The sequence below is a fragment of the Microtus oregoni genome, unplaced genomic scaffold (assembly GCF_018167655.1).
Source record: "Microtus oregoni isolate MIOR12 unplaced genomic scaffold, Mior012 000081F_ref0000091, whole genome shotgun sequence".
Classification (NCBI taxonomy): domain Eukaryota; kingdom Metazoa; phylum Chordata; class Mammalia; order Rodentia; family Cricetidae; genus Microtus; species Microtus oregoni.
In genome coordinates, this window is record NW_024544541.1 from 3,337,690 (window position 1) to 3,361,452 (window position 23,763).

A 23,763-nucleotide genomic window follows, 5' to 3' on the forward strand; every position below is an offset into this window, starting at 1 on the left:
TCCCACAGCCATGCCCTCCCCTGGCAAAAAAAAATTCTAGGAAACAAAATACAACGGCATCTTTTTATTTTGTTTTTTTCGGTAATTATACTAAAGATGAAAAACTCATAATAAACATCTCCCAGTCCCCACCTGCTAACAGTAATTATAATAGACTCAACAATAAATGGTAAAGCAGGGCAGAGCTGCATCTCGGGAATTCTCTAGGGCGTGTGGATTAGCTCGGAAAGCCTGAATGATTAAAATACACTAATTAAAATTTTGTGTTCCTTGGTAACTCGTCTGCCTGGGCCCCTGGTGTTGGCAAAATGGGAATTAACGTGACAAAAGCAACACAGAGGGTTTTTGTTTTAAATAAAGAAAAAAAGAGAGAGAGAGAGTGAGAAAAGAGAGAGAGGGAGAGGGAAAGATCTATATAAACAAGTTAGACGCGGGAGAGAAGAAAGGGGAGGTGGCTATGGCTCTTTCTGTGAGGAACACCAAGATACCTGGGACAAGAAAGTCTGAGGCTGAGTTGGAGCTGGTGAGAACCCTTCTGCAGCCCTGCGATCCTGTGGGGGTACGGGGGCATATGTCCAGGGGCCACGGTTTAAAAACAATTACTGGAGAGAAGAGGATGTGAGGTAGGGCAGCTGAGGCAGCCGGCGCCCACCCAGTCCGCCTTTTCCAACGGCATTCCTCTAGGGCGGCCACATGCCCCCAGCTCCCTGCCCATGGCCAACGGGACCCTGGGAGGACGCAAGGGAGCTTCTATCCCATTGCAGTTGCACAAAAGAAATTGAACACTTTTGAGTTGCCCTTAGCAACCTAATTGCATCAGTACATTGCACACAGGAGCCAAAGTAACTGAATTTTGATGAAAAGACGGCGGTAATTTACGGCATCACAAAATTAGTTGTCATGGCGACGGGTTAATTACATCTCAAATTAACAATGCAAGTGTGGTGAAATTAAATATAAATCATATTTTCTGCATAAATTATAGGGGTTGATTAGACCGGGGCTCTGGGAGAGGGAAAGGTTGAGCCGCCACGGGCCCCAAGCTGCATTCTGAGCTGACTAGAGAGGCGCCTGTAAACGCGGGCACGGACCGGGAGCTCTGGGAGGGGACTTGGGACCGCGGAGTCAGGCGCCAGGGCTGCCTGAGCTGCCTCCCTCTGCTCTCGCTGCCACTCGCAGGCCCAGCCCGGCTCCATGCAGCGCCAAGGCTGTCCCCAAAGTTTGCTTCTGTTTGGATCAAACTTTGGCTGGGGGAGGGGGTGGGCTGAGTGCCAGGGACAGTAGCTCTGTCTTCACCCAGCCTCGATGATTCCTGCTTTTCCCCATTCGGAGCCCTCAGAGACTCACTGCAGATGGCCCGCTTAACCCTCAGTCCTCTCCGTTAATGGGGTCAAATAGTTTTCAAGTCATGGGCATCTCCCCATTAAAGGTCCTGTGCGACCCAACAGGCAAGCACTATGTGGCTCTGTACCACCAAGGGGACAGTGTGAGTTGCAGGCACCTAGAGGCAGAGGCCTTGTGGCTATGGGTATCATGGTCACATTTGGCTGTAAATGCTTGTTCAGCCAGCTCTTATCAAGTGACCAAGACCTTCCCTTCAGTAGGAAAGAAAGGAAGAGTTAGAAGCAGACACCGAAGAGCACTGAGTCCACGCCATCCTAGGTGCTAAGCCTGGCCTCTAACCACCAGGATATGGATGATGTCCATGATGCCCATCTCCGGGTCCTAACCTGTTGCAGACAGGCAGAATATCCAGCCCTGAATGGAGCACCCCTGGGTCTGGTACCCCACCCCCATGCCATCCCTTGCCAGGCAGATTCACCAGAATATCTGGCTGCCAAACGCTCTAGAGCAGGGGTTCTCAACTTTCCTAACATTGAGATCCTTTAACACAGTTCCTCATGTTGTGGTGACCCTCCCAAAAAAAACCCATAAAATTATTTTTGTTGCTGCTATGAATCGTAATGTAAATATCTGAAACATGGGATTGCTGGCCCCCAAGTGGGTTGTGACCCACAGGTTGAGAACCACTGCTCTAGAGTCATTCTCTGTCTCTTAAGCTCCTGGCCCAGTGTCTCAGGGGCTCATGGGAGAGGTCTCTGCATCCCTGGTGGCCAAGTGCTATCCAGGCAGAGGTGTGAAGAACTAGAACTTCTAAACTCAAGAGAGCAGCAAGTGACTGAGCAGCTGGGGAAATTCCTGCGGTTCTCAGGCCTTTCCTTGGGAAAATCAGATTCAGCAGCCCAGACAGGTCCAGAATTCTGTCTCTCCTTAGCCTACAGCACCAGGGTTCCAATTCTAGCAGGCCCAGGCCCACAGTTGAACATTCCACACTGCTCTTAACCCTATTTTGCTGACGGGGAAACTGAGTCTCGGGAGGTGACGTCACTTGCTAAGAAAGGGCAGACAGAGCCCAGCCTCGGCCCACCTCTGAGTCTCCCTCCCAACGTACAATGGCCCTCTCTCAAGGTCGCCTCAGCACCGCACCAGGCCATGTGGGAAACAGGGAAACAAATGAGCGACAAGTCTGTCCTTGCAGAGTTCCAGAAGAGCACACGGGGTCAAGCATGCAGCCACGGCCCCACATGTCCAATCCATCACCATGGGACAGGGAGTGAAGGAGGGAACAACGCGAGGTGGGGTCAGCCTGGCCCCAAGGAGGAGGTGTCTAGGCCTTGCAGGTGTCCCCAAGGTGGTAAGCCGGGCTGAGTGCCCAGTGAGGCTGGGCCATGCTTCACCTGGCCCAGGTGCGAGGAATTTCCTGAGGCTTCCACAGAGCCTGGGTGAAGGGAGGAAGCAAGGGCCCTTGGCAGACCCCCTGACCACGGATGTGCATGTGCAGCTCATGAATATTTCAGCGGCCATTTATTTATCCCGGTACCATCCAGCTGCTGGGGCCAGGGACCCAGGGTGGATAAATATAGCCACTGGGCAATCAATGACGCATCCGCTCCCCAGCCCCAGCCACATCCATTAGGCCCTGTGGTCCCACAACCTGCTGGCTGGGCACCTTGTCCTGCTCAATTGGTTTCCGATTTTCATTAGTGGTAGAGGCACAGCCCCTCTCCAACCCAGGGTGTCCCCCTCATCTCCTCTGGGTCCCCCCCCTTGGGCTGGGCAAGGAGCCCAAGGCTGCTGTCAGCTTGGAGGGGCCTATCAGAAATCCCCGCCCACTGGAGTAGAGACTCCAAAGGTGGTGTTGAGCTTAGTGGCCAGACCTCACTTCCTGTGTGCAGAGACTTCACTTCCTGTGTGCAGAGAGGGTGATGGGGTTACCACACAAGGGCTGGCCAGTAGGATAGGCCAGGTACAGAATGCTGGGGCCCTTGATTGCACACGCTGTGATTTCTGTGGGATCCCCGTTCTTGGAAGAAAGATGCCTATGGGAGAGTTACCTGGATGTAAGGATTGGGGTTCCTTGGGCTGCCACAAGAGGACTCTCAGCTCCATTAGTCAAAACTGTTCTCCTCAGCTGAATATTGCCCACAAGTTACCTCCTCATCTCCTCACCTAGGCCAGGCCTCTGCTTCCTGCCTGCCATCCCGAGGGCCTCTGAGGAGCCTGGAAGCTCCTGACAGAGTCCTGGACTCCCGTGGATCAAGCTGAGGACGTCGATAGAAGGCTAAAGCCCAGCGGCTACGGTGGATAGTCAGGGAGTGGCACTGAGGACACCAGCTCAGGCCTGGCAAGTTCTTGCTCCCTTCCACTCACTCACCAAAAACCCCCTTGACACCTACCATGTGCCCAACATCATCTTAAGCATCGGAGGGTCCAGAAGGATGTCAACCCCCATTTTTATCCCAGGCAAGGATGGCAGCACTGGAGGAGAGGACCAAATGTCAAACTGACGAATAAGTTCCTGGAGGACAAGTGACCGAGGAGTATGTGGGGAGACTTTAGACAGTCTGAGGGGGTGACATCTGAACAACTAGAGGCCTAGACGATAGAAGAAACATGACAGCCTGGGCCTTCTGGGTCAGGAACGAGAAGAGAAGAAGTCGGCACAGCAGAGAACACCAGAGAGAAGGGAAGGCACTCCACCTGGCCTCAGTGCTATAGGTCCAGGTCAGTAGCTGGCAGCACAAGTGGGCTTGTAGCAAAAAACACCGCCTGGGGTGGCTGAGAGGAAAAAAACCCAAGATGGGGGAAGAGCCAGGCTTGCAGAGGCTGAGGGACCCAGCCAGTTGGCATGTTGGTGGCAGACACGAGCCCCCCACCCCCACCCCCGGAGACACTGCTGGGACAGGCCAACTTGGGCTCCTGCCTACACTAAGAGGATACAAGGCTGTGGTAACAAGAGCCAGGGCTTTCCAGTCCCTTTACTCCACAGTGAAGCAGTTCCTGACAAGCAGAGCCTTGACCCAGCAAGATCAAGACACAAGGGTTGTGGGTGCAAGGAAAGGATCAAGTCTAAATCCCAGAGGGAGAGGGAGGCAGGCCTGTGCCTTTAAAAGAATTTTCATTTAAAGGCTCTTCTCTCTTCCACCATTTCAGTGATCTATATGCAAATATGCTAATGCATGCAAATTAAGACACCACTTTTAGTCCCAATTTAATAGAAAGCATTAAAATACCATTTTTTTTTCCAAAAAACTCCATATGCATGAAGGAAGGTTTTTTTTTTTACTTTTTTTTTTTACTTTTTTTTTTTTTTTTTTTTTTTTTACTTTTCGTTAAAGTCACATTCCGGCAGCAATTTTATGCTGTCAAAATGTTCTCAACAAGGGGAGATTTGACTGGCTTCTCAAGGAGCCAGTAACAGGAAGCTTGGGTGCTCGCTCTTTCTTTCTTTCTTTCTTTCTTTCTTTATTTCTTTCTTTCTTTTCTTCTTCCCTCCCTCCCTCCCCTTCTTTCTTTTTTAGTTTTATCTAGCATTTGGGGGCAGAGAAGGAAATCGGGGCAGGAAGACAACAAGTCGCTCAGGTGTGTCTTGGAAGGTCTTCCAGGCCAGGGACCAATGTTTTGGACTCATGAAACTTACAGGCAAGAGAGAGCAGCAGCATCGAGGTGTCCGGGTCACTCCTGTTCTCTGTGCAGGGGCACGGGTGAAGCTTGTGAGTCACACTCTATGTCTCACTGCTAGGAGCATCTTCCATGGGCTTCGGGCTGCTGGCCATGAACACATGAGACCCTTTGGAGAGGGCGAGGAGGACACCAGAGGTGGGGAAGAGCCTGGAGTGTGTGGCACGTGCTGGGAGCAGGGCACAGCAGCTCCAGCTGCGCCTTAGGGCTATTTTCGCTATCTACAGTTCTGTAATGAAGTGCAGTGTCTCCCCACTAGGGCCAGCAGATGGGTCCCAGAGCCTCCTCACAAGGCCACCCTGGCTACACAGCCTTCCGTGACTCCTTAGCTTTGATCTAAATGATCCTCATCGGAACAGTCGCCTACCAGCCCTTGCAGTGTCCAGGCTGCAGCGTGGCCCCAAAATCCTGGACAGAATGGAGCTAAGTTACTATGGAAGGCACGGTAATCCATCTCTGTTTCTCTGGGCATCCTTTTGAGGTGAAACTCCTTCTGGAGCACTGACCACCCTGGCTGACTCCTCCACGGTTCCTAGCCTTTTCTTCCCGGGTGAAGCTAAGCCATTGCAGACCTCTGAGAACCACAGAGTGTTCTGATCTCCTGAGAGGGAGTGAGGGCGCAGAAAGGAGCAGGTCCCACTACGTAGGGAACCCGTGGATAAGGAAGGTATCATATCACTACTCCCTGAGTTCGTCTTCACTTTGAGGATGTGGTGGAAACTGTCTTCTCCAATCTGCCCAGCACCAGCTGTGATGTCTGTCATGTGGGAATTCAAAGAATCCTCCCCTCAGTGACCCTAAAGTGACCCTGTGTCACCAACCAGGAAAGTGAGACTCAGAGAGGTGAGCCACTTGCCCTATGCCTCACCGTGGATCAAGTGACAGTGAGCCCCATGTCTTCTCCATTGCCAGAACAGACTGGATGTCTGAGAGTCAGCCTTGCTCTACCCATCTCAGCTAAGAACCTACACCTTTGATTCCAGCACTAGTGAGGCAGAGGCAGGCTGATCTCTGTGAGTGCAAGGCCAGCCTGGCCTACACAGGTAGTTTCAGCACAGCCAGGGCTACACAACAAACAAACAAAACCTGTCAAAAAAAAAAAAAAGGCCTTAAGCTGGCCCCACTCCAGCTATCTGCCCCACCCAGAGCCTCAGCTCACCTACAGAATGGGAGAGAGAAATCCCAGTCATCCATAGTATCTTCTGGCCCCATCTGTTTACCACCGCAGAACAGACGGGGGAGAAGATAGTGTGGGGGCAGTTCTCCCTAGGCCAGGGCAGTGATGCAAACTGCCTCCCTGGGGCCTCACTGCTCACTGTGGAGAACTGAAGGCTGTGAGCCAGGAAGTCCAAAAGTGTTCAGGAAGGGAGGAAGGAGATAAGGGAGGAGGGGGGGAGGAGGGAAGAAGGGGAGAAGGGAGGAAGGGGAGAAGGAAGGAGGGGAGAAGGGAGGAGGGGGAGAAGGGAGGAAGAAGAGAAGGAAAGAGGGGAGGAGGGGGAGAGGGAGGGGGAAAGGGAGGAGGGGGCAAAAGGAAGAGGGAGAGAAGGGAGGAGGAGAAGGGAGGAGGGAGAATGGGAGGGAGGGGGAAAAGGAAAAGGGAGCAAAAGGAGGAGGGAGAGAAGGGAGGAAGGGAGGAGGGGAAAGGTCTACAAACAGGAGGCTGAGGAAGAGAAACTGAAAACCAGTGAAGGTTCTTAATAAAAATCATAAAAATGCTTAGATTGGGCTTTTTAGACCTAATAAGAATAGAAGCCCCATTCCAGGAAACTATTTGAAGAATGAGGGGGCGGGAAAGATCAAAACCAAAGCATCAAATCCACTAGCATTGTACATGACTGGGTTCGAAGGGACAGGTAGCAGACACCAAACGCCTGGGACCCCACACACAGGTTCTGGGCCAGAGTTCGGGCCTGAGTCACAGAGGAAGACAGACTGTAGACAGCTTTCTCTAGTACAAATGGAGAAGTGGGAGGGGAGGGGAGGGGAGGGGAGGGGAGGGGAGGGGAGAGGAGAGGAGAGGAGAGGAGAGGAGAGGAGAGGAGAGGAGAGGAGAGAAGGCTGGCATGATGGGACCCGTCAAGCAGAGCTCAAGCTGGGAAAAAAAGAGATTTAGATATTTACGGGAAAAACATTTGTTGGTGCCAAACCTCTGGTTTTATTGTCAGGAGAAAAAAAAAAAAAAAGACACAAACCCAACCACCGAAACTCACCCTTAGCTGAGAATCCACACAGAGGGAAATGATTTCCCCATCAAACCAGTTTTATTGGATATAAATATCTAATTATTCGTACCAGGACCTGGAATACCAGACATTTTGCAGTTTTTATAACAGGTGTAGGAGTCTTTACAAACGACTTATATATATATATATATATATGTATATATATATATATTATATACATATAATCTTTTATAGCTATGTATTAACAAACCTGATTTAAATTTCATCTGAATTATATTTTGCTCACTGTGCAATTTTGTTTGTTTTGTTTGTTTGGTTAGTTGGTTGTTTTTTCCAAAACCCAGAAAAGCACTAAAATGTTCTGTTACTGTTTGTAGGCACTCTCTTCCTTGGGGTGGAGGGTTATCTTCTGAGAAAAAGTGTACTAAAACCCAGAAGGTACAGGAATAAGGGTCCCCCTCACTGCCCTGTGGTGGCATCTGCACCAGCCCCTCCCTACCAACTCTTAACAACTACAGGGCCCACAGCTCCAAGTCAATACTTCATCTTGGACACAAACGCTACGTCCCAAACAGACAAACAAAAGTATTAACTCTTCAAACAGAGAGCCCGCGATTACACTTCCCACAACGCCGGTGTCAGCTTTTCACAAAGCAAAAAGCAAGGATGAGGCTAGGGAGCCACAGCTGAGAGAGAGGGGCGGGAAGGCAGGAGGGGAAGGCCACAGGAGAAGTGGGCTTGCAGGGAACTACGTGGCCCAAGCTGTCATCCTGGGCCTGTCTTCACCTAGAATCAATACACCAAAGTTCTTTTGTTTCTCTCTAAATGGTCTGAAAGAAACAGTTACTTCTCGACCCTGACACCTGGTCCCCAACTCCATAGAGCGGACAGGCAGCCTGCTCCAAGCATGCCTGAGCCCATGATGTCCCCCAACCCTAATGCAGTCTCCCACCACTTCTTGAGGTACATTCTCCTAACTTGTAGAAACTCCGATCTTCAGGTTTACCATTGCAAAGGCTGAGAAAAGCTACGGAGAAACCGGTGAATCCTGGCTAGGCTACAGAGGGAATGGCTGAGCCATAAAACCGTGGTCTCAGGGGCTTCTAAGCAAGATGTCCAGTTGACAGTCTCAACGAGGGGCTGAGAGAACACACAGTAAGTGCGACAGAGGCCAAGGTCCCCAAACAGGAGCCCCTAAAGCTTCTGGAGTGCACTGAGCCCCCAGGGCAGTGGGACAGTAAGAACCTGGTATACACCAGAGAATCCCAGGGGACGCTGGGAGCAGTCTGGGTCAAGGAAAACTATTCTTTGAAGCTCAAGGGCCAAGTGAGCCATTTGACTTTGACTGATATTTAGGGAGACTTTGGCCAGGGGCTGGGTGTCCCCTGGCAGTAAGAAACTGTGTATCCAAGTGGCCCACTCAGGTCCATTGATTTAGAGAAAGTCTCTAGGTTAAGGAGAGCCTGGAGCCTCACTGGAGCCCCTCCGAAGAATGCCCACCATTCTCCACTCGGAGTCCCGGGCTCAGGGGGATGGGCTGGGGCCAGGGGAGCTGAGAACAAACAGCAACCACAGGAAGAGAGTTGAGCATTTCAATTATTCATATGCCAGATGGATTCTTTTCCTGCCTTTTTTTTCTATAAAAATGAGGAGGGAGGGAGCAGGTCTCACAACAGTCCCTGGAATGGGGACAGAAGGGGTAGTCCCCTCTCTGTCCCCCCTGAGCCCTGGAGACCTCCAACATCCCCAGCAGCACGGCAGGAGGGACCCAGTGTTTTCTCTGTCAGGGACCAGAGCTGCCCTTTAGGTTCCCCACAAGCAGAGAGCAAAAAGCAAGGGAAATTGTTGAGCAAAGGGAGGGGGGAAGAGTGAGAGAAGAGCTGAGAGCTTAGGGTGGAGGGGGAGAGGCAGGCAGAAGAGGGTTCTGACCTTCTGTGAAGGATATAAAAAATCCAGGCGCCTCAGGGGACACCCAACTATCTAGCATATTGCTGTTAAAATGTCTGCAAAATTTAATACACTTGGCATACCATCTAATCAGTCCTTGGAAACTCGGGCACTCTTGTCCTCTAGGATTCTAACTGCCTCAGACCTTAGATCTGGGGGACTCCCACTCCCACCTTGTCCCCAAAATAAGACGAAGTTGTTCCCACCTCATAAAAACAGCTACTCTGGCTTTTAGAGCATATTCCATCCCTACTCATGTACACGGCCCAGAATTTAGAGGGATTTTTATTTTGAATGGGAGGCAGACATATCAGAGAGAGTCAAGGGAGAGTTCTGGGTCAGGTCTCTGGTATCCAGATTTCTTAGACTATGGGTGGGTATGACAAGGGAACATGCTTCATTCTGTCCAGGGAAGCCAACAAGAGCCATCCATCCTGATAGCTTATTTAAACAGCTGCTTGGCACACAGGCAAGCCATATCCTCCTGGGTGGATGTGTACACCTATCCACTGCCTACCTCCCCTGAACTCCAGGACATAACTTACCAGACTCGGGCACATGCCCCATCCTCCACCCACCTACCCATCCATCCTACGCACCCACCCAACCATCCACCCATCTATCTATCCATCCATCCATCCATCCATCCACCCATCCACCCACCCATCCACCCATCCACCCACCCACCCATCTATCCATCCACCACTCACCCATCCATCCATCCATTCACCTATCCATCCATCCATCCATCCATCCACCCATCCATCTACCCACCCATCCGTCCGTCTATCCATCCACCCACCCATCCACCCACCCACCCATCCACCCACCACTCTATAAGATCCTGATACTCCAACTCTCTAAAAGTCATCTAAGAAGTTTCTAGCTCTATTCAAAGAATGAGCTGCCTAACCTTCAACCTGCAATACAGCAATCAGAGCCTACTATGACCTGGATATTTTTGGCAGGCCACCACTTGCTTTGGCTTAACAGAAAGAAACCTCACATAGCTGCTTGATGGGACTAGGAAACTGACTCCCCAAAGCTGTCCCCTTCACCCTAAGAAAACAGAGTTTGCCCATTTCTGACTTCCTCGTCTCTGGCTGACCTAAAGCCTCAGGGCCTGGGTTTGGATCCCAAGGCTCTGCCCCCTCTAAGCAAGTGACAACAGAAAAGTCACTAATTATCTCTGGCTTATGGGGCCTGGCTATGATGTGGGGTGACTGCACCTGTTCATACAATGGCAAATCGAGGAGGAAAAGGGTGAGCTTTGGAAACTCGACCACGTGTCACTCAAGAGGCAGAGTGAGGCTGGATGGTACAGGGCTGGTGCTGGTGGCTTCCTCCCACCCCGCTGAGCTGTGGCAAGACATATGCTTACAAAGAGAAGAGAAGCCTCGGGCATGCCCACCCCTGCCCCGCTCACAAGTGAAGAAACTGGGGCAGAGTCAACAGAGAGTTCCCTGAGGCAGAGCAAGGCTTGGGACATACTGTTCCCACTGTCCAGGCCTCGGCCTTGGCCAAGGGACATGAGATGGGGATAGGTGACAAGAAGGCAGGAAGGCAGGAACTGGAAAGGGACAGTGGGGAAGGTGTCAGGAGCCTCTGTCATTCATACGCACACACATACACACAAACAAACTCACACTAACCATGCACACACACACTAAACACATGCACACATATACACTAATATACATACCATGTACACATATGCTAATACACACATACACTAATACATGCACACACGCATGCACACACACACTAACCATGCATACACACTAATACACACACTAACACATGCACACACACACACGAATACATGCAATGAAATTAAAGTGAGAACTTAGCCAATAAGAAAAATCCTATCCCTGTTCCATCGAAACTTATTTTAGGGCAGAAGGTAATTGCCAAAGCTTCACATAAAAAGCCAACCACAGGCTGTAAATGGCTCCAAGTCTTTAATTAGACCCCAAGGAAAAAAGAAAACAGTTGCAAAAAGAAACTGAAAGTTAAGAGAAGCTTCCAGAAGGGAAGACACAGGACCCCTCCTGCCTTCCCCATCTCAAAGGCCTTCACGGTGGCTGCTTCACCTGCGGCTGAATCACATTCAACAGGCAGGTTGGCAGTGCCTGCTTCTGGAGGCAGATACGGAGTCAAAATTGTCTTGACCCCAAGAGAGTGCTAGTTCTGTCTTAGGACCTCTTCTGCCTATCTACACCTCAGTCCACCAAAGCTGACCTCTTGTTAGACACCCTAAACCTCAGGGGAAAGTGAGGTATTTCTATTACCCTTTAACGTGACGGAGTAAGAAAAAGGTATGGCGTGGCCTTGACTTACTTGAAGGCCCATGTATCAAAGCCACAGACCCAGCTCTTGGGCCACGGAGCCATTCATCCACTGTATTATCTCTCAATCCTGGGTCTCTCTTCCTCGCTATAAGGACAGTTTTTTCTGTTGAGTCACTTATGGCTGAGTGGCTCTGGGGAGCCACAGATGGAAATAGGTATCCCCCTGCCTTTTCCTGTATGATCCCCACCCACCCCCAGCAGATATAAATGTTCAACAATCCTTAAAGAAATGTCGTGGCAGGGAGGCCACCTGTAGGTAAATCCCTGCCCAGTCCCTGTCCTTGGAAAACATGGGGGGCCCATACTAACGATGGAACTGAGGAGAGAGTGGAAGCTGCCCTTGGGAAGGCAATGCTGTAGAGGGAGGAGGGGAATGAGTGTTCTCGTCTCTCGTATAAGTTGATGCAACTCAGGGGGTGAGCCAACTCCACAGCTGGGGACTCCAGGGGCTAGTCTAGGATCTGCCATAGCCTAGGCCTGGATGTTGTGGAGTTGAATGATGGTGAGGTGGGCCCAGAGACAGAGGCAGATAAGGAGGAGGCCTCATGGAGGTCAGGGCAGCAACCACTCCTCGTTCAGTGTCTTGTGAGTGTGAAGCCCTGTGCCACAGGCGTCTCAGAGAACACATTCTGCGGCTATGCTACACGTGTGCCCATTTCACAGAGAAGGGCAACAGAGCCAAGTGTGGCGAAGGGACAGCCACCCATCGGCCTGCATTACAACGCAGGGTGGCCAGTCCTCAAACGATCGTCCCCTTTATCCGTGACCACTTGGCTCCTGTCCTGGGTTCTCTGATGGTGCCTAGAATGTAGGTGCCTGGCTCAGCTGACACCAAACATAGTGAGAGAACTTTGCTGTGCCGTTCACCAAGCCACTGAGCCATGCTGCGACAGCCACGACCCTCATAGCCATGACTTAACAGGAAAAACGGGTGAACCACGTCTCCCAAGCGGCCGCGGTGGCGGGGTCCCTGCCTACTCCCACCTGTCATTTCCTGGGGATAGAGGTGGGAAGTGAGAACCTCTTTGGCTGGAAGCCTCATGGCTGTTGCTTCCTTCTTTCCCTGCTCAAGAAGGAGATGGGAGTCAGGCCCCTGGCAGAGAGCAGATGTCTGGCTTATTAGCATACTGCCTGTCTTCCCTGAGTGTTCACTGGATGGAACCAGATGCTGGCAGGGATGTGACCTCTACCCTATCCTCTGGGTGGGAGCACATGGAAGCTGCTTCTACTCTTTCCTTTTTACCTCCCCACACTGGAAGACTTAAGAAAACCCTGTTTCCACTCCGACCAGGTGTGAACAAAACAATCACAAATGGGCAGGCCCATGACAAGAACCTTGTTTCTGGGGTAGGGCTGAGAGGTTCTCAGGGGGGCTCTAAGTTCTTTTCTTACGTTAGTTGATTTTGCCAGGAGGCTGGAATCTGTGTGTGTGTGTGGGGGGGGGGGTCTGCCCCTACTGTTCAGAGATGTTAAGAAGGACCCTACACTCATGGTTTGCTAACTTAAACCCCAAACAAAGGAGGCCTAGCTGGTCCTCCCTTCAGGAAGGCTCTTGTGGACATGAGATGGCACCAAATTGCAGGAGAATGCTGACCTGCCCTCGAGCACCCCTAGCCTTTCTGCAGGTATGTGTCCCTACACAGGAGTGCCACACTGACAGAGCAGCAGGTCCCAAAGGCAGGGAGCTCAGGAAAGGCAAAGTTACACAAAGACAGGGGCCTTAGTTAAAAGAGGGAAGTCCTGGCATCGGTAAGGTTCAGGAGCCAGGAATGGTCCTTCCATGACAAGTCTTGTCTCTGGAGAGGGTGGATCAAACAAGGACCCCCGCAGTTGTGTGATAAGAGCCTCAGCTGGTGATGTCACTGTGCTACCCTGGGCACTATTCCATTTTCGTTTGTCATTTTTATTATTTTGAGACAGTCTCCGGTATCCTGGGCTGGCCTTGAACTTGCTACGTAGCAGAGGATGACCTTGAACTTAGAATCCACCTGCTTCTACCTCTCAAGGGCTGGGATGGCACAGCCACGCACCACACTTGGTTCCAAGTTGCTGGGAACTGAACCCAGAACTTCATGCATGCTAGGCAATCACTTCCGCCACGGGGCCAGCTACGATTGGCAAAGCATGCTGTTTTTCTCACTGGAAACTGGAGCTGAATGGGATGCCCCCTGGTATGATGGGAGTTGCCACACATGCTCAGTAAGAGGCCTGCTCACAGTGTGCAGACTGTGCTAGTTGGGCCGACACCACTGGGGCAGCTGCTCCTCTCACAGGCACCAGGATTCTAAACATTCTACAGAAGACTTTCCCTCGCATTGGGTTTTCGGGAAATGGGGGGCGACTGGTTAGTAGCCTAGAAAGCCACCTTTCCTAAACTCTTTATCCCTCGAATTGAGATGAGTGAGAAGGGCAGGGGAGATTTGATTGGAAACTGTGTCTGGACAGTCTATGTGAACCCCAGTGACCCAGAGCTGGCCTGCAAGGGCTCCAAGACACATGGACCTGAGCATAACCAGATGGAAGGTGGTCATGTGACTGGACCTCCCTGGCCCCATCTTTTGGAGAATGATCTTTGGGGTGAAGCCTATTTATCTAGGGCAGCAAGGGTTAACACTGGGGTTGGCAGAGGCCAGGCAGCACGGAGCACTCCCTGTTTATTAATAAGCTATTTATCACCAGCTTTGCTTTTAATGCCATTTGGGCTTAATGTCGTTAATGAAATATAAATACCCACGCTAACGATGTCGGTCAGAGGCAGCACGGGCAGCAGACGGCTCAAGAACCAGGGCCAAACCGCTGGGCACGCTGGGGAAGAGGCTGAGAGCTCGGGAAGCGGAAGAGGTTCCCACCAGCTCGGCACCCCCCAGCCCCTTTTGCTCCCACCGCAAGACTCTGAAGCTGGTGGTGCCTGCCGGGAAAGGCTGGGAGGAGGCTGCCCAGGGGGCTGGGGAGAGGAAACCCTTCGAGGGTGAGGATGGTGTTAACTCCTACAGCACAGAGCCCAGCCCAGAGATCTCCCACCTCGGGCACTGCCCTTCTGGCATCGGGCCCCTTGGCTGCTGGAAGCTGGACTTCCACCAGCTGGCGGCTAGCCCTTCTTACTACACTGGGCTCCCTGTCCACGGGGAACAGAGCCAGGGTGACAGAGGTCACAAGAGGGAGCAGTTAGGATCCCATCGAGTCTTCCAATAAAGATTTTCAATTCTGGCACCCAGAATGACATTCTAGGCAGCCCAGCTCTCTGGATGGCCTGCCCTTCCCAAAGCTGGCATAAGGTTGCTCTAGGGCCTTGGGAATGGGTATCCAGAGGCCCGAAGATGGTTATCAGTGCTCACAGGGCTTGGAACATGGAGGTGGCCTTACACAGCTGGCTTTTGTCCCTAACTTAGCCTCTCCTTCATACTTAGCCATGTTTGCCCACCTCTCTTTGGGCTCAAAACAGAGCCCATAGCATCAATACAATACAGGAACCTCAGGCCTACCCCTTAGAAGTCTGAAGCCTGCCCCTGAATAACAGTCTCTCCGAGAAGTGGCCACTGGACACTGTCCCCAGCCCAGGGGTCACAGATGCCCCCAATAAAACTTACTCTCCAAGGAGCACCGGGACCCAAACACAGGATGAGGGACTTGGGCAGGTGGTGACCTTTTGCCTCCAACCTCCTCTCCCTGGACAAAGGCAGTGGGAGTCACAGTGACTCCAGCCCCACCTGCTTGCAAAGTCCACAGACAGCTTCCCAGAGAGTGCCACTTCTTTTTGGTGGCACCCTAGGCTTCCCTTAGCGAGAAGCCCCAGAGCTTCCGGTCCTCTCCAGGCAGGATGTCAGAGGAAGGAGGAGGCCATGGAAACACGAATGTCTACCACACAGGGAACAATCTTTTAGTATAAGTATATCCCAAATATCACACGGAATATACTTATGCTAAAAATGATTTGCTGTTTATCTGAACTTCAAATTTCACTGTGGTCCTATATCTCAATGGGCTAACTCTGGCAACTCAATGCAGGCCACTCAGCAGGGACACCTGACAGGGGCGATGGGTTCTGGTAGATGGCAGGATGATAAGACAGTGGAGGCCTGCACCCATCTCTGCCCATCTCGGGAGAGCCGACTCCCTTCAAGAGACTCTTTAACTGACTGTCCCAACCCCTTTCAATGGTCATTACTACACTGCCCTGCCTGGGCCACTGCTCACCTGTGGTGGGTCCCCTCTGCCTGTACCCCTCAAAGTCACCTCATGTCCCCAAGGAGTACAGGGCTCGTTTGCCAGGGCTTGGTGGAGCTCAGCTCAGCAGCTAATCCCCTGGGTGTCTCCTGTCAGATTATTAATTAGCTAAAGCGGATCGGTCCTAGAACAACATGCACTCGGGCTTCAGATAGAGCAGGCCGGCTGGGGGGCTGCTTAAAGTGACAAGACCCTGTTTGCAAACTGCTTCCTGGGAGGCTGGAGCTAGGAGGGGGCCCAGACAGACCCCTTCCCACACACACCTGCGTCCGCTCCCAGATGAAAGAGAGTGCTGGGTGAGAGGTTCCTTTCCCAGGGGACCACGAGAGAAGGAGGAGTCGGAGCTTGCGTCTTAATAAAGAGCTGGCGGCGTCTGATCAGAGCCTGTCCTTCAGAACAAGTCCAGTTTCACTCGGGAAACCAAGAACGAAACAGAACTCTCACTACTGCCTACAAAATGCGTAGACTCTTCATGAACGCTAGGTGCACAGGCCTCCGACCGTCCTCCAACAGGCAGAGTGGGGACAGGCTCTCCCCTCAGGGACCTCAGAGTTACTGTTCCTTCTGACAGAACGGCTCTTCCCCCAGATATTAATTAGCATGGATGACTTCCTCACCTCCTCTCTGTCTCTATCTCAGTGACCCTTTCTCCAGAAGCCACACCTAAAGGGACACATCAGCCACGTCTCCCACCCCCTTTCTTCCAGCCTCCAAGGCGGCTTTGGTTTTCCCTTTAGCTTTTGTTGTCACGGCCCACATCCGTTTGCTTCCTCTACCTCCCGATCCTTTGTTTCCCTCCACCAAATGAAAGTTTCAAGAGGACAGGAATTCTTGACCCCTTCGTTCACTTCCTTAACCGGGGGTCTGAACTATGGCTTAACAAGAATAAATGGATGAATGAAAAGAGGAGCGTGAGCAGAGGTCAGAGGTCAGGCCTGTCTCTTTGGCACCCACTTCCTCCTGGTAACTTTCTGTGATCCCAGGCTTCCACTACAGTCCTGTTCCTAAGCCCATTTCACTCACGTGCACTCCAGATCTTGGTCTCCTGACCTATACCACGGAGGACCGAGCCCTTCCTGGCTGGGACTGCTCCTCTCTGCCCAGGGAGTAGGGCAGGGTGGGCCACTGGTGACGAGAGGCTGCTGCTGCTGCCCGGGCCCAGCTCAGCTGCTAGCAAACTCCTGGGCTCGGATTGTTCCGACTTGAGTCGGTGAAGCTGAAATCCTAAGTCACAATGGCCCGAGACTTCATTACCAGCTCTCAATACAGATTACTAAGGGAAAAAAGTTGCTTTTAATTGCTTTTCCCGATTAGCATTTCTGGAGAAGGTAATGTGTGTTCTCCCCCAATCACCCACCTTGGATTACCATCTGTTCTCAACCCTAGGCTGCAAGGCTAAGGTCAGAAGAGAACTCCCATTCCTGAAGGAGTCCAAGGAACCAAAGTGAAAAGAACAGTGAATGGAGACCTCTACTAAGCCTTATGGGAGCAAACAGGCTGTGAACTGTGGGCAGCTGACCAAGGACCTGGAAGATGGGTTGTAAGTGCCCGGATGGAGCCTCCAGTTGGTACCCACACCCCTATACTTAAGGACTTTCTCCTGCACCAGGGCTATTCCTGCGTAGTTTCCAAAATAAAATAGGACAAGGGGCCAGCATGATGTCATGTCTGTGATCTGAGACACTGGAAGTTGAGAGGTAGGAAGATGTCAAGCTGGAGGCCAGCCTGGGCTGTATAATGAGACCCTATCTCAAAAAAGACGAAAAAGGGGCTAGAAAGATAACACAGCAGGTAAAGGTGCTTAAAGCCAAGCCCGATGACCTGAGTTCGATCCCTGGGACCCACACAGGGGAAGGAGAAGACTGACTCCTGCAAACCATCCTCTTTTCAGCAGGCATATATGTTTGTGTGTGTGCGCACACACACACACACACTCATAAACAAATGCAAAGCGAGAGGAAGCTGGTAGGACAGGAGAGCCTTGAAGGTCTAAAGGAAAAGGGAGGAATTCACAGGGCTGGCCTCAGACTCCTCTCATATGTAACACCCAGGGCACTGCTTCCTGCCAGTACTGACATGTCACTGTGGACGCTCAGAAGCCTCAGGACCATAGTGAGGCAGAGTGCCAATTTCCTGACGGTCATTCCACCCTTGGAAACACCATGTTACATAAGGGAATGACCCTCCAGGGTACTCCTAAGCAGGGCAGGCACCAGTCTGCCATCATTTTCCCTTGGACCTGTGCTAAACGGGATCCAGAGAGTCTCCACTGGAAGGCAGAAGACACAGGGAAACTGAGGCAGAGGGCTGTCTGTGAGTAGCGGCATCACCAGAGAGCATTCTTATCCAGAATGGACACAGTAAGACCAGTGACTCTTCCCTGAATCATCTCCCCATCACACACCCACTCACACCAAGGGGATCCCCCAGACCACCACAAAACCCAGGGGGCTGCGGAGACACAGGCTACCCTACTTCCCTTCCCCGGCACTTCCCTCTCCAACCCCACCCTTCTGCATCCTGCACTGCAGCAGCGGCCGCATACTCTAGAGCTGCCAGCCTCCCATCAGATCAAAGCCCCGGAGGATGCCATTAGAACTGTCCAGTCCAGTTAGAAGTGAAGGTCATGGATCTAGTGCAGACCATGGAGGCAGGAGGCAGAGAAACCTCCCACTCATGCAGAGACACAGGCCTGCCCACCCAGATACACCCTCCTCTAAGGCAAGCAGATGCACCCAGGATGATTAGCTCATGCCCCCCTCAGAGTCAGACAGAAGCACCAGCTGTGGGCCTGGGATATCCCCGTCAGCCCCTGCGGGCACCAGCCTGCCCTTCTGCTCATTCCCTCCCTCTCCCTGGAGGTCAGGCCTCCAGAGCTTCCTGGAGGGCTGAACTGCTGTGCCACATATTGCTTCCCACTTGGGACACCCCTTATGCCCCCCGCAAGATGTCACCAGCCTGCCCTTCCTGCCACTCCCCCTGGAGGTGAAGCCTCCGGAGCCTTCCTGAGGGCTGAGCTGGCCCATATGGCTGGGGATACGTTGCCAGCACCAGTTAAGTGCTCACGGGGCCCGGCAGCCAGCAGTGACAGCTTTCCACTCACGTCAGCCGGACCTTTGGCTTGTTTCAGGGCTACACGGCAGCATCCAGAGAGGCACAGACAGAACCTGACAGGACGTCGGGGGTGGCCTCATCATTACAGCATCCCAGCCAGGAGAGCTGTCGCCAACCTGGCCCACGCAGGTAATGCCAGGATACAGGGGAGGAAAGTCTTGCGTCAGAAGTCCCAGAAACAGGGACAGGGTCTGGGTTCAAGTCTCCCAGGATGCCTCCAGCAATTCACACCTTTGTATGGGGACAGGATGTTAGGATCTCTGCCAGGGAGCCGGGTGGAGGCTAAGCTGGCCCGGTACATATGACAGTCTTAGCTAACCCATTTTGTTAGCCCTTAGAAGTGCTCATCTGAGGATCTGTACAACCAGGAAAGGGCAGAAGGTCAACTCTGGGGGACGCAGGGCACATTTAAAGCCACAGGGAGGAAAACCCAAAGGACACTCAAACTCTGCACGGAACCCAGGGTGGAAAGGTCCAAATTGACTATGCGGTGCAGCCTCAGAGCAGGACAAAGACGGCAGCATCCCCGACAGTCAGCGCGATTCCAAGATGGCGCTTCCACTAAGATCTGTGGGACACTGGAGGGGGAGGGGCCGGTGCACAGGGGGTGGGGAGGGGGAGCTCAGAATGTCCCAGGCACCCAGGGGACTTTCCTTACTCCTCCTGTTCCACACATAGCTAAGCCTCTGAGCACACACAGATTCTACTCCTCTTCCCGCTCCAGTGGCTGCGGCCGCTGTTCCCCTGACTCATGGCATCTTTTCTCGTCGCCCCTGTGATGTACAGTCCCCGGGACACCCACAGCTGTCTTTTAAAGTAAGTCAGATGGCCGTATCTCCCCAGGGACACCCACCACCTGTCCCCTGGCACACAGAATGCCACACATTCCTGGCCCTCCCCATCTACCCAGGCACATGGTCTAGTCGCCAAATGGAGTTAGTTACTCCCAGCCGAGGACCTTGAAGTCACCTGTGGGTCTCTTTCTGAAATATCTCCCTGCCTGCTCTTCAGGTAGCTGTCCACATCACGTCTTTAATCTCTGCTGTCACTTCCTCAGAGCCTGGCCCTGAACACCCCACCCTACCATGTTCTCGCTCTCTTCTCATAACCTCACCCTATTTCCACTTAGCCCAAAGTCCGCCATGTTTGTCTTTCTGCATCTGATCATTGTCACTTCTGACAGCAGGGATTTCCTACACATTCAATTCGATCTTCTGCAGAACCTTCAGAACGGGGGAAAATCTAAGCCCGAACCTGATGGGGGTCTGTGGACCACAGAAAGCACAGACTTCTACCCGGCATACACCCTGGCGAGGCATCTCTGCCACGGCGGACCCCAGTCCGTGGTCAAGGTCGTCACCGGAAAGGATTGAGTCAGTGAGCAGGGACCCATGCTTGACATCCCCTCTCTGAGCCTTCTCAGTTCCCAAGCTTCATTATCACAGCCGGAGACAGCCGATGCCAGGATGCGGGAGTCCCACTGGGCCTGTTGGGCCCATACACTGTGCTGGGTTGCAAATCCCAGCTGGCATGGCCCCTGGGAGTCAACTGTGAGTGGAAACTTCGGAAAGGGAAAAATTAATGGGCATGTTTTGCCCGGAGAAAGAAGAAAACAAAAAGAAGAGAACCGGCTCACATTAGCCCTAACGGGGGCTCTGCAGGTACCATAGCAGCCACCCAGTGGCAGGGCTTCAATCCTCCCAGGAAGCAGAGGCAAGCCCGGAGAGCCGCAGAAAGCCATGGAGTTCACAGGCAGGGCTGGAGAAATGGCTCAGCAGCTAAGAGCACTTGTTGCTCTTGCAGAGGACAACACAGGCTTGATTCCCAGCACCCACATGGCAGTTCACTGTCACCTATAACTCCAGTCACAGGGCATCTGACCCTTTCTGACTTCAGAGGGCACCAGGCACCCACATGGTGCATACAGGCAGGCACACACCCATACACATAAAATAAAATTTAAAAATTAATCTTTTTTTTTTTTTTTTTTTAATAAAGAAAGTCAAGATGCTAGCCCCAGACCCAAAGGAGACTTTGGAGCAGTGAACATGCCACACTGCCTTTCTCAGGCAATAGTCTAAACATCCCTACACTACTCAGGGGCAGGAGAACAGCGGCAACACACCTTGAGTACCGATGACTGAATCCTGGAGCATGATTGCACTAAACACCAGGAAGAAGAGTTCCCACCACTTTAGCAACCAAACGCTACATTTGCATCTCATTTGCAAGTTCCTGGGTTACATTCAGGGTTTCTGCTAGTCCCCAAGGAATGACAGCCTGACATGAAGCAGGCTTGTAGCTCTGGGGACCTTGCAAGCCCCAGCGGACACCAAGGTACCCAGCTCTCCAAGTGCTTCCTAACCTCCGGTTTAAAGTCCAGACCACAGAGGGAGATGCAGGACCCTGTATCCTACTCAGAGTGCCCATGGGGAAGGAGAACACAGGTGAGGAAGCCAGGAATGCTGACCCTAGTGTGGTACACACAGGATGAGTGGCCCCCAGTCTTGCCCTCCCCAGTCAGTCTTGATCCCCTCTACCCCAGACTATGCCCATCAATTGTATGAACACCTGGATATTGCGGAACTGGTTCTCTTGAGAATGCTGCTAACGACCAACATGCCCCGGGAAACTTCTGTGTTCACTACCCACAGGCAAATAACTGTGAGTGCGACCACAGACACTCTTTGTGATTTGCCATAGGCAGGGTGCTCTTTTCACGCCCTGATCAAAGATACCCTAAGGAAGGTCTAGCCTGGGCTGGAGACAGCCTTGACGGGTTATTCCCAGGCTAAGCTCATCTCACAAACAAACTCAGGGCAGAGCAGCCTATGAGACTGCCTGTGCTCATGACAGCCAGTGTGTACACAAAGGCCTGTCATCCCCATGGTGAAGTTTAGAGTGACCCAACATTTTGATATTGGAGGGGGTAAGGGTATCTATCACCTGAGGTATCTACCACTGTTGTACCCGTATGGTCACATCGTTGGGAATCACTGGAAGGACTCTTCAAGGTCAATTGTATCAACGTCTTTGAAGAAACCAAGACCCAGAGGGGTGTAAGAAATAAGTCTGATGGCAAAGTCAAGGCTAAAATGCATGAGTGTTTCTGTGCGGCCCCTTTTCATCTAAGCTACAGGTATATGAGCTACTGGGGCACAACCCTGTGAGAGAAGTAAGTCTAAGGACCCAAAGTGGCAACCCCCAACTGGCCAGCCTTCACTTCCCAGAGGATCATGGGAACCAGGAGAGTCTACCTTTGTATCCCAAGAGGCCAAGGTCCGAAGTCCATTCCAACACACCGCACTGGGGAGCTGCAAGTCCCCCCTGCGAAGGAGGAGTCTGTCGCCAGGCAGTTGGAGGGCAGCAAGGTCTGTGTGCCTGTCGGAGAGGAGAAAGGGAAGCAGGTTAGGTTTCTAGGCAGGCAAGGTTTAGCTGATAAAGGCACTTGCCACCAAATCTGAGGACCTGCATTTACAATTCCACAAGTTACAGTGCACAAGTGTGTGCGCGTGTGTGTGCGCGCGCACACACACATATACATACAAAACAGTAAATATCATTTAAAAAGATGATTGGATTACAGCTGGAACCCACCAAGCAATGACATACAGAGGACAATGGGAGAGTTCCAGCACCCTGTGTGGCAACCAGTCAGTGAAGCAGGAGATTCTGGGACCTGCCTTGCCAATCAGAAGATGGCATTGACATGGTGCATGCCATGCCTGACTCTGCAGCCAGTGTGCCCTTTGCACAATTATTAGCCAACTGCTATGAGCTGTCGTACCTAATAAAAGAATCAAGCAGGAAAAACAATACTGGGCCAATCAGGTGCCACCCCGGGTAACAACAGAGGGATCACACCCAAGACTTGGTACCTGGGGTGAAAGGTCAGCCCGAGAATGGATCAAGTCAACAGATGAGACCCATCCAACAGAACCAACCAATCCTGGATTCCTAGCCGCCTGCTTGCTCCAGGTTTCCCCTTGGCGAGCTCCAGGCTGTTCCCAGGACCCGGTGCACAGCCTGTGGAAGTCTTCAGAGAGAGTCAACAGGTATCTCTCTCTGCATCTACCCACGATGGTAGATTAGATTTCGTCTCCATTTCCCCCTCCACTCTGCTACAGTGCTATTTCATCTCATAGACAGGAAAGAGGGTGTGAACACACCCTCCAAGGAGGCCACCGGGAGAGACTCCTCTGTGATAGGTGCCGGGCCAAAAACAGTGGCCTAAAGAAGTTGGAGCCCTACTACCGGCAACCTTTGTGTCAATTTAAGCAAATATTGTGGCGTTTCCATGGAGACTCCTGTTTTGAATATCCACTTCGCTCACTTTTTAAAGGGCTTTTCCTGTTTGCATTTCAACTTCAAACCTGTAAATATTTTCAGCCTTTTTAGGGAAAAAAGAAAGAGCCCATGCGCGTGCAAACACAAGCAAGTACACAACCTCTCAGGCGCGGCACCCCAGCCTTGCGGACGTAAGATGTGGGACATGGAACTCTGAGGTCATCATCCGCTCTCATCCCCACCCTGCACCCTGCAAATAGAACTGCCACTGAAGTTTGGGCTACCCTCCCTCCTTTCTGGGGGCTAGCAACACCCCATACATGTGACTACGTGTCCTCCAAGTGGCCCAATCTGGACTGCACAGTCTGGAATGGAGCATGCAGCAACCTGGTTAGTCTTCTAACGACCTGGCCATCCAAGTCCCCAGGGGAGTCTCCCCAGGGTGTGTGAGCCCCCTCCTCTCCTGACTCCCAGGGCTGGGCTGAGTAGAAGGGATTTGGATCTCCGAATGCCAGCTTCAGCACCAGACCCTTGTCTCTGCTGGAGCAAGGCGTCAGGACCAGCTCCCTAGGGAAAACTGGGATGGAAGGTGACTGAGAGCTAGGGTGGATTTGCCTGGCTCTCATCCACCCTTC

General features: G+C 52.1%; 1 protein-coding gene across 1 annotated transcript in view; it reads right to left on the reverse strand.

The window, feature by feature from the left end:
• LOC121441776 (zinc finger protein castor homolog 1) overlaps positions 1-22,139 on the reverse strand; it is a 112,927-nt gene extending 90,788 nt beyond the window's left edge. Inside the window, exon 1 of the mRNA XM_041643061.1 lies at positions 22,099-22,139. The gene's annotated coding sequence lies outside the window, so the exon portion shown is untranslated. The remainder of the gene's footprint in view (positions 1-22,098) is intronic.
• Between the last annotated feature and the right edge of the window lie 1,624 nt (positions 22,140-23,763).